The sequence below is a fragment of the Triticum dicoccoides genome, chromosome 2B, assembly GCF_002162155.2.
Source record: "Triticum dicoccoides isolate Atlit2015 ecotype Zavitan chromosome 2B, WEW_v2.0, whole genome shotgun sequence".
NCBI lineage: Eukaryota > Viridiplantae > Streptophyta > Magnoliopsida > Poales > Poaceae > Triticum > Triticum dicoccoides.
In genome coordinates this window covers 556151438-556163272 of record NC_041383.1, presented here as the reverse complement: position 1 = coordinate 556163272, position 11835 = coordinate 556151438, and positions in this window count along the sequence as shown.

Here is an 11835-nt window from a genome sequence, read left to right as displayed (position 1 = left end):
GACTGGGGGGTGACGTCGAAGGTGTAAAAGCCCAGGGCGCCACCACTCGTACCACTTCGTGCGCGTACAGAGTGGCTGACTAGCGGGCCCTGCTAGTCAGGTGAGAAGCAGGGGGAGAGGGAAACAGAGAGTGGCGGAGCTTCGCCGGCGGCGAGGGCTCTTGGGACCAAAGGAGAGGGGGGGGGGTCGAAGGAGAAGAAGACGGCGCACCTGCCCGTACCCGTAGCATGGCTAGAAGTGGTCGGACGGCGTCGGAAACGACCTCTCCAGCAGAGGCAGAGGGCAGCGGTCACCGGAGATGAAGACGACGGCGGCTAGGGGCGGCTCCAGGGGTTCCAACAGGGCGGAATGGCTTCACCGAAGAGTGGTGGAGGCCTTGGCAGGGTTGCCCAGGCCTGGGAGGGGTTGGAGCTGCGGGGACAATTCGAAGGGGATCGCCGGTGAGCTCGGGCTTGGGGATGGCAGCCCGCGGCCTGCCGGCTGGGCTGCGGCTTTCTACTGGCTTGAGGTGAGTGTGGGAGTGGTTGCGGGTGCTCGAGGAGGCTGGGGGTGGCGGCATTTATAGGCGAGCGGCGAGGGGGGTTTGGGCTCCGCGAGAGGACACCTGTCCATGGCGCCCGGTGATGAACGGCGCCAGTTAGAGAGGGGGAAGAGGACGGAGATCACGCAGGAACTATTAGCGGGCGCGGACAAGCACATGGGCAAGGGGTAAGACGACGAGCATAGTGCGCCGCGCACTGTGTCGTTGGCCCGACCGTGCCCGTGCCCACTGCGGCGAGCTCCAGCGTCGGCGAGTGCCAGGGAGGAGTTAAGGGAGTGGAGACGGGGATGGTGGCGCGGTTTGGCATGCTCGGGCAAGCTGGGCAGTGAGCACGCGTGCAACAGAGCGCTAGGCGGCATGCAGAGCGCGTGTTTTGCATGCCAGCATGCCCGGACGAACACGGTCACCGCGTGAACCATGACATTAGGCCAGCCTAAGCGCTAACTTCATGTCTGGCGTGTAGTCCTTGGTAGTTTGGAGTGTTACCACGGTTGGGTTTGGTTCCAGGTGTAGTAGAAATGAATTTGTACTCCAAGTAAGTTTCTGGACAGTAACTTTGGAGATTTACTGTGGTCAAACCACTGGGAGTTGAGGGCTGGGCTTTGGAGGCTAGCCAACACTTACTAAGGTAAAGAGGCACAAGAAAAACCAGCTACAATGGAGCTAGTAAAATGGTAGTTGTTGTAGAAACCACCATTTCTGTCCAGAAATGAAATTATTTTCTGTAGCCAAAATATTCCAAAGAGTGATGAAATATTTTTGCTAAGAAAGGTGCCCTAGGGTTCAAAGAATAATTTGGATTTTTCTCAGGATTTTAGGGGCAAGAAAAATTAGGGTTGCTTTGGAGCAGAAAGAGCTAGCTAGGGTTTTGGAGGGCAAAATGAATATTTTTCATTTAAGAAAAATATTCCAAGTGATATTTTGAGATGATCCAGAGGTGAAGAGGTGGTTTGAGAAAGAGTAGAAGCACTTGGGTGAAAGTCAAGGGGTACCCAAGTGGTTAAGTCCAAATGAAATGATTACAAAAACTCCAAATTCAAATCCAAATCACCTGAAAACCAGGCAAAGAAGAGAGGGCAAAAACCAGGCTGTCACAAACCTCCCCCACTTAGAATGAATCTTGTCCTCGAGATTCAGTTGCTTGGGAAAACCATTCGGATAATATGCCCTTAGAAATTCTTCTGATTCCCATGTTGATTTTGACTCCGTGTGATGCTTCCATTGGACTTTGTAAAACTTCCTTGCTTTACTACGAGTGACTCTCTCCATCTGATCCAAAATTTTCACCGGCCTCTCTTCATATGTTAAGTCCTTTGCCAGCTCTATTTCTGTCAAATCGGTCTTTTTCTCAGGCGGCAATATGTACCGTCGTAATTGTGAAACATGGAACACGTTGTGCACGTCTGACAATTCAGGGGGCAACTCCAACTGATATGCCACAACGCCCACTCGTGTCATAACGAGAAATGGACCAATAAATCTGGGTGCCAATTTTCCACGAGTCTGAAATCTCTTGATACCTTTCATAGGCGTGACTCGAAGGTAGACATGTTCTCCGGGTTCAAAGCTGATCTGTCGGTGCTTTGCATCATAATAACTTTTTTGTCGTGATTTGGCCAAGTGCAACCTGTCTCTGATTTCCTTGACTTGCTTCTCGGCTTCCAGCAGGAGATCCGTTTCGAAAATATGGCTATCTCCAGTTTGAGACCAATTCAATGGAGTGCGGCACTTGCGGCCATACAAAGCTTCATATGGTGACATCTTTAAACTGGTCTGGAAGCTATTGTTATACGAGAACTCGGTGTACGGCAAGCAATCTTCCCATTTTGGGCCTTGGGCCAAAGCACAGGCTCGCAGCATATCTTCGAGTATTTGGTTTACCCGTTCTGTCTGTCCATCAGTCTGAGGATGATAAGCGGTATTGTATTTCAATTCCGTCCCTAAGGCTTGATGGAGACGGGACCAAAAAGCGGAGGTAAAAAGTGAACCTCTGTCAGAAGTGATGGTTCGGGGGACTCCATGCAGACTGACTATTCTGGATTCATACAGTTGTGCAAGCTCATCTGCTCGATATGAGGGTCTGATCGGGAGGAAGTGGGCTACCTTGGTTAATGTATCCACTATGACTCAGATTGCATCATTGCCCCGTCGGGTCTTAGGTAGTCCTGTGATGAAATCCATACAGACATCATCCCATTTCCATTGTGACACTGGCAGCGGTTGGAGAAGTCCGGCTAGCTTCTGATGTTCTGCGTTTACTTTGTTGCATATGTCGCAACAGGACACGAAATAAGAAATGTCTTTCTTCATTCCATCCCACAAAAAGATTTGTCGAAGGTCTTCGTACATTTTTCTACCTCCAGGTTGAATGGAATACGAGGATATGTGGGCTTCTGACAGGATCTTCTGCTTTAAATCCGCTTGATTAGGCACACAAATCCTTCCCCTGAATCGGAGGGTACCGAACTGATCCTTCGAGAAATCAAAATGCTTGACACATTTCTGTAGATCGGTGTCGCCTGACTGGGCCTTGCGGATTTATTCCTCAAGAGTAGGGGTAACTTCCAAAATATTAGCAAGGCCAGCCTCAACTATGACCAGGTTGAGCTGAGCAATCTCTTCTTTAAGTTCAGGAGGAAAGGATTCCAATAAGACATTTAAACTGACGGGCTTTCGACTGAGCGCATCGGCAACCACGTTGGCCTTACCCGGATGGTAATTTATTCCAAGGTCATAATCCTTGACCAACTCAAGCCATCTTCGTTGACGGAGATTTAAATCCGGCTGAGTAAATATATATTTGAGGCTTTTGTGATCGGTAAAAATTTGGCAGCTTTTTCCGATGAGGTAGTGTCTCCAAATTTTTAAAGCATGAACCACCGCGGCCAATTCCAAATCATGAGTGGGGTAATTCCCCTCATGGGGTCGTAGCTGTCGTGAGGCGTAAGCTACTACCTTGCCATCTTGCATAAGTACGCATCCCAGTCCTTGCCTGGAAGCGTCGCAATACACATCAAAGTTGCGGTAGATATCTGGAAGTGTTAATACCGGTGCATTTGTTAGTCGTTTCTTTAACTCGGTGAAACTTTTCTCACAGTCCTCAGTCCATTCAAACTTCTTATCCTTTTAGAGCAGCTCTGTCATGGGTTTAGCAATCTTGGAAAACCCTTCAATGAAACGGCGGTAATATCCGGCTAATCCAAGAAAACTCCAGATCTAAGATACGGTTGCGGGTGGCAACCAATCGAGCACATCCTTTACCTTGCTTGGGTCCACGGCTATGCCTTCAGCGGATAACACATGTCCGAGGAATCTAACTTGCTTGAGCCAAAACTCACATTTACTGAATTTGGCGTATAACTGATGCTCATGGAGTCGTTGTAACACTGCTCGGAGGTGTTCCTTATGCTCTTCTTCATTTCTTGAGTAAATGAGTATATCATTGATGAAGACGACCACGAACTTATCGAGGAAGTCCATGAATACTTTATTCATCATGTGCATGAAGAAAGCAAGGGCGTTTGTGAGGCCAAAAGACATAACCGTATATTCATAAAGACCGTAGCGAGTGGTGAATACGATCTCGGGAATATCCTCCTTTTTAGTTTTGAGCTGATAGTATCCAGTCCGTAAATCAATCTTGGAGAATACCTTGGCCCCACTGAGCTGATCAAACATATCATCAATTCTTGGCAGAGGGTATTTGTTTTTGATTGTGACATCATTCAGCTGATGGTAATCCACACACATGCGGAGGCTGCCATCTTTCTTGTCCACAAAGATAGCAGGTAATCCCCATGGTGAAGAGCTGGGACGGATATATCCTTTCTGGAGCATTTCATCAAGCTGTTTCTTTAGCTCCACTAATTCTGATGACGTCATTCGGTAATACTTCTTGTGTATTGGTGTGGTTCCGGGCACAAGATCTATTGCAAACTCAAGCTCTCGATCAGGTGGCATGCCTGGCAGTTCTTCTGGAAATACATCAGGAAACTCGCTGACCACTGGAATCAATTCCAATTTAGCCATTGCTGTGAAGACCATTTCCTTTGAGGGTATGCTTCTATGAGCATAAAATTTTGTAGTCTTTCCCTCTTGGCCGGTCAAGTTGACTTCTCGGGTCGCACAATTTATGCACACTTGATACCGAGTCAGCCAATTCATACCCAAGATAACATCCAACTTATCAGACTCAATAAGTATCAAAGAAGTTGGAAAACAGACTCCATTGATATTGACTTCAAGATTGCGGTAGACTAGATTACTTCTGATTAGAGATCCCGGGGTTTGTACCACCATATTCTTGCCCAAAAGCGAACCCAAGGGAATTTGTTTTGGGCAACAAAACTCCAAGAAATAAAAGAGTGGGAAGCCCCAGAGTCAAATAAAATTACTGCAGATATGTTATTAACAGGGAACATACCAATGACGACTTCGGGGTTTTCTTGGGCTTCATCGGCGGAGATGTGATGAACATATCATGTGATGGCGTGCTGATTCAAGCATGCCTCCATATAATGGACTTGTGGCTTGAATGTAGCATTTGTCTGATTGTTCTTGGGACACTGTTTGGCTTAATGTCCGGTTTGCCCACAACTGTAACAAGAATTGTTGCGCAGACAATCCTCTAGAATTGGGTTGAGCACGTCATTCTTGACTTGGGTGGTGGCCTTGTTAACATTTTGTTGCCAGTTGGGCTTGTATGCTACCTGAGTCGGCTGCTAGGTAAAAGCCTTCTACACTGGTTGCATTTCCTTTCTTGGCTCAAACTTGTGCTTGTGATCATTGTTGGCAGACTTATTATCCGATACCAACTTGTGTTCCCTCCAGGGTTTGGAAGTCTGGGAAATCAAACATACTGAGAGTACACCGGAGTTGTGGGTTTAACCCACCAAGAAACCTGTCAATCTTCCTTTCCTCAGTGGCCCCGTCATATTGAGAGTAACGTGACACATGATTGAATTTCTGCAAATATTCTCCCACAGATTGACTTCCTTGGAGGAGCGCGAGAAATTCACGCTGCTTATTCTTCATAATTCCCGCAGGGATGTGATATTTACGGAATCATTCCTTGAATCTTGACCAGGTAATTTCTTCATCACAAAACCACATGGCTTTTTCATTTTCCCACCATATGGCAGCAGCGCCTTCAAGATAATGTGTTACAAATGGAACCTTATCCTCTTCATCAGTTCGAGCAACCTCAAGCTTCTTTTCCATAGTTCTCAACCAATCATCTGCATCCAAGGGATCAATGGCCTGACTGAAACTGGGAGGCTTAGTCCTTTAAAAATCTGATAGCTTGCAGTGATGACCGGGCTGATTTCCATTCTGTCCAACCACAGCTTGAATACTTATTAGTATTTCCATCAGATCATTATTTCATCTTTCCTCAAACATACGCAGAATTTGCTAGGTGGAGGGCGGATTTGGCGGTGGAGGCGGTGGTGGAACGTACGACTCGTGTGATTGTCCTGCCTGTCATGCGGAATGACGAATAGGACAACCCTCGTGAATTTTGCTACTGCAGCCTCCCGCGTCATCCTAATATGATTTTCCCAAGGCAATGCAACCGAGATGAGAAGCATTCAAAATAAACTGGGGAGAAGCCAACAACAAAAGCCTGAGAAAAACCGAAATGGCGAAGAAAATATGGCGAATAAAATAAAGTTCCAGCATAATTATACATAGACTCATACATGAAAGATAACAACATGCCAGGTCCAACTATCCTCATACATGAAACGAAACATCATGACTCACACGACTACATCCATACTCCATCCCGACGACTGCGAATACTCGGAAACTCTACTGCTCTGCTGGTGCCGCGGGATCCTCTCCTGAAGCAGACTCAGATCCTGAACTGACGGGGTTAACTGAGACCTCCGGGTTAAAGGTGACACGACGACGCTGCCTCGAGGGCTCTCCCTCTAGGGCAGGTGGAGGGTGAATCATCGGGGCTACAGGAGTGGCGAGAAGTGAAACCCACTCAGCAGGAGCACTAAGTGGACTCACTGTCGCGGTGCCCGAGCTACTCGGAGGAGTAACCAGGGAAACAGGGGATCTAGAACTGGCAGGAATATAGGGAGTAAATCCTACATATGCTGGAGTGGTGACTGAGCTAGCAGAGACTAAAGCAGAGGCTAAAGCAGTACATGCATGACTCAGCTCGCGAGCCAGCTCGTAGATCAGAAGATAGCTAGCAGTGATATAGCGAGAAAGGTGGCTAGGTACACTATCAGACTCCGGATCAATGATAGGGAAACGGACACAACCATTATCGTGGAGAGAAAGATAGTAGTGGAAACCTGGGTGGTTCTGCATCCGGACCTCGTTGTAGCTAAGCTCAACAAGTACCTCGAATGCAGCAAACTGGACAGCCTGAGAAGCGGTAGAAGCGTAGCCGCTTCTAGAGGTACGAGTGTAAGTGCTGGAATCGGAATTGGTGCACAGAGTAACCACAGTGTGATACTCATACACTGAGTCAGCTAGACGCTCCCGGTACACACGATAGACTGGATCGTCACCGTGGGGGTACAACCGACGCCACACGTTACGAAGGAGATGCGGCGACGTGTACGGCATCAGCTGCAACTGGCACGGATACAACACCGGAGCCATCTACACTCACAACCATTAGCAACTTAGCATAAAAATAAAAATCAATGCATGCAATGCAACAACCAGCTACAAATGCTACCGGCACTCAACTACAACTCATATCCAACGTCCAGTTAACTCGGCATAGTCTAGCGTGGCCTACAGTCAGCATGGCTCTGATACCAAGCGTTGTGCACCCCGGCTCAGAGCGACCGGTTTACCATGCATTGCCAGCCCAGAGACCTTGTCTTCTGGCAACACATAACAACTTGGTACAGAAAAGCAACCGCTTTATTGATGCTAGCAGATTAGAGTTCATATTACAATAGTTAGCGAGGCCAAGCGGCACACACGGTGCGGCTGAACAATATGTACATTATTTAGTGAACATAAAGGGGCCTCGATCATGATAAATACGCAGCAGCGGAACAACGTCGTAGCGGAACTCCATATCACAGGGACACCGATGTGGACACGATCTAGACTTGGACAGCTCTCCTTTCCAACGAGACTTTCCTAAAATCTGGCATGACATGCCAGGTCAGTACATTGAATGTACTTGCAAGCTCACAACAAGAATAAACATAATGACAAACAATATCATGATATTTAACCATTTAATAACAATGCAACAATATATCCAACATGCTGTGACTATGCTCAAGTGGTACTCGTCCCTTGGACTGGCTTACCGAACGTGATCATTTCCAGACCACAAATGTGATGAACTCAGAGACAAACTCGTGATCCTTATGGCGATCACAACCCGACCAATAAATGGCCCGTGATCCTTACGGGGATCACAACCGGATCAATAAATGGCCCGTGATCCTTACGGCAATCACAACCCGACCAATAAATGGCCCGTGATCCTTACGGCGATCACAACCCGACCAATAAATGGCCCGTGATCCTTACGGCGATCACAACCCGACCACACCTGGTCCAACTCAACACGATAGCCTTACTGCCATCACCTCAGTGCAAACTTAGTGTGCAAATTTATTAAGTGTTGACCCATGGTGTACCCTACTTTCGAGCGTGTCCGTAACCGTGGACTCGGCTATTGATAGATTAATACACTCTGTAGAGGTAGCGCACTGGACCCACACTACGGAACCCATGGCCTCGCACTCCCATTCGGGTGGACCAACGACATTCCGACGAAACCACTTCATTGTCATGACACTCTCCCGGCCACTCCGACTCAATCCCCATCGGGCTAGTCCTGGGTGGCCCCGTGTCTACCTCAAGACACATCGACCACCGTCGTGGCCACGGTCCACTCTGGGACCCGGTCCAAAAACTTTAACAACGGGCTCACAAGGTTATGCCTGCTTACCGGGCCAGGGTACAACACGCCCATAACCTTCCCTAGATGGAGGCATCGACCAGAGGCACGACAATGAAATGCATTAAGGCCATCCCATATCGGCAAATGTGGTTGCACTGGGAAAAACTCATTTCAGCGGCACCATGACCCGGTCAACAACTGATGTCTACTACACAACCTTCTTCTTGTAGACGTTGCTGGGCCTGCAAGTGCACAGGTTTGTAGGACAGTAGCAAATTTTCCTCAAGTGGATGACCTAAGGTTTATCAATCCGTAGGAGGCGTAGGATGAAGATGGTCTCTCTCAAGAAACCCTGCAACCAAATAACAAAAAGTCTCTTGTGTCCCCAACACACCTAATACGATGGTAAATTTATAGGTGCACTAGTTCGGTGAAGAGATGGTGATACAAGTGCAAAATAGATAGTAGATAAAGGTTTTTGTAATCTGAAATAATAAAAACAGCAAGGTAACTAATGATAAAAGTGAGCATAAACGGTATTGCAATGATAGGAAACAAGGCCTAGGGTTCATACTTTCACTAGTGCAAGTTCTCTCAACAATAATAACATAGAAAGATCATATAACAAGCCCTCAACATGCAATGAAGAGTCACTCCGAAGCCACTAATAGCGGAGAACAAACGTAGAGATTATGGTAGGGTATGAAACCACCTCAAAGTTATTCTTTCGGATCAATCTATAAAAGAGTTCGTACTAGAATAACACCTTAAGACACAAATCAACCAAAACCCTAATGTCACCTAGATACTCCATTGTCACCTCAAGTATCCATGGGCATGATTATACGATATGCATCACACAATCTCAGATTCATCCAACCAACATAAAAGTACTTCAAAGAGTGCCCCAAAGTTTCTACCGGAGAGTCAAGAACGTGTGCCAACCCCTATGCATAGGTTCCCAATGTCACGAAACCGCAAGTTGATCACCAAAACATACATCAGGTGTTCTCATAAAAGACTCAATCCGATAATATAACTTCAAAGGGGAAACTCAATTCATCACAAGAGATTAGAGGGGGAGAAACATCATAAGATCCAACTACAATAGCAAAGCTCGGGATACATCAAGATTGTGCCATAGAGGGAACACGAGAGAGAACACGAGAGGGAGAGATCAAACACATAGCTACTGGTACATACCCTCAGCCCCGAGGGAGAACTACTCCCTCCTCGTCATGGATAGCCCTGGGATGATGAAGATGGCCACCGGTGATGGCTTCCCCCTCTGGCAGGGCGCCGGGAAGGGCTCCCCAGAGGTTTTTGGTGGCTACAGAGCTTGCGGCGGTGGAACTCCTGATCTATCTTGTATTCTGGAAGTTTCAGGGTACGTAGGTATATATGGGTGCAAGGGTTACGTCGGTGGACCTCCGGGGTGCTCACGAGGCAGGGGGCGTGCCCAGGGGGGTGGGCGCGGCCCCCACCCTTATGGGCAGCCCGGGAATCCCCTGACGTGCACTCCTAGTCTATCAGGTTGCTTTCCTTCCAAAAATAACTTCTCCAGTTGATTTCGTTCCGTTTTGACTCCGTCTGATATTCCTTTTCCTCGAAACACTGAAATAGGCATAAAACAGCAAATCTGGGCTGGGCCTCCGGTTAATAGGTTTGTCCCAAAAATAATATAAAATTGGATAATAAAGCCCAATATTGCCTAAAACAGTAGATAAAGTAGCATGGAGCAATCAAAAATTATAGATACGTTGGAGACGTATCAAGCATCCCCAAGCTTAATTCCTGCTCGTCCTCGAGTAGGTAAATGATAAAAAAAAAGAATTTTGATGCGAAGTGATACTTTGGCATAATTTCAATGTAAATCCTCTTAATTGTGATATGAATATTCAGATCCGAAAGATTCAAGACAAGAGTTCATATTGACATAAAAATAATAATACTTCAAGCTTAATAATCAAAGTAATCATGTCTTCTCAAAATATCATGGCAAAAGAAAGTTCATCCCTACAAAATCATATAGTTAGGCTATGCTTCATTTTCGTCACACAAAGATGTTCCCAACTTCTATACCCCCGATGACAAGCCAAGCAATTGTTTCATACTTAAATAATCTCAAACCTTTTCAACCTTCACGCAATACATGAGCGTGAGCCATGGATATAGCACTATGGGTGGAATAGAGTATGATGATGGGGATTGTGTGGAGAAGACAAAAAAGGAGAAAGTCTCACATTGATGAGGATAATCAATGGGCTATGGAGATGCCCATCAGTTGATGTCAACATGAGGAGTAGGGATTGCCATGCAACGGATGCACTAGAGCTATGAATGCTCAACAAAATAAAACTAGTGGGTATGCATCCAACTTGCTTGGTCATGAAGACCTAGGGCTTTTGAGGAAGCCCATCGTAGGAATATACAAGCCAAGTTCTATAATGAAAAATTCCCACTAGTATAAAAAGACAACTTATGATACTCACTACATGAAGAACAAGGTGCTACTTTGAAGCACAATATATGAGACTCACTATATGAAGAACAAGGTGCTACTTTGAAGCACAAGTGTGGAAAAAGAGATAGTAGCATTGCCCTTTTTATTATTTTTATTTTTTTGGCCTTTTTTGGCCTTTCTCTTTTTTTATTGGGCAATGCTCTAATAATGATGATCATCACACTTCTATTGATTACAACATAAGGATTACAACTCGAAACTAGAACAAGATATGACTCTATATGAATGCCTCCGGCGGTGTACTGGGATGGTGCAATGAATCAAGAGTGACATGTATGAAAAATAATGCATGGTGGCTTTGCCAAAAATACGATGTCAACTACATGATCATGCAATGGCAATATGACAAAAGTGATGTATGTCATGATGATGATGATGGAAGTTGCATGGCAATATATCTCGGAATGGCTATGGAAATGCCATGATAGGTAGGCATGGTGGCTGTTTTGAGGAAGATATAAGGAGGTTTATGTGTGATAGAGCGTATCGTATCACGGGGTGATGCATCGGTGAAGTTTGCACCAACTCTCAAGGTGAGAAAGGGCAATGCACGGTACCGAAGAGGCTAGCAAAGGCGGAAAGGTGAGAGTGCGTATAATCCATGGACTCAACATTAGTCAAAAGAACTCATATACTTATTGCAAAAATTTAGAAGTCATCAAAAATCAAGTACTACGCGCATGCTCCTAGGGGGATAGATTGGTAGTAAAAGACCATCGCTCGTCCCCGACCGCCACTCATAAGGATGCACAAGCCAGGTACACTTCATGTTTCAAATTTGTTACACAACTTTAACCATACGTGCATGCTACGGGACTTGCAAACTTCAACACAAGCATTCTTTGAATTCATAATCACCCAACTAGCACGACC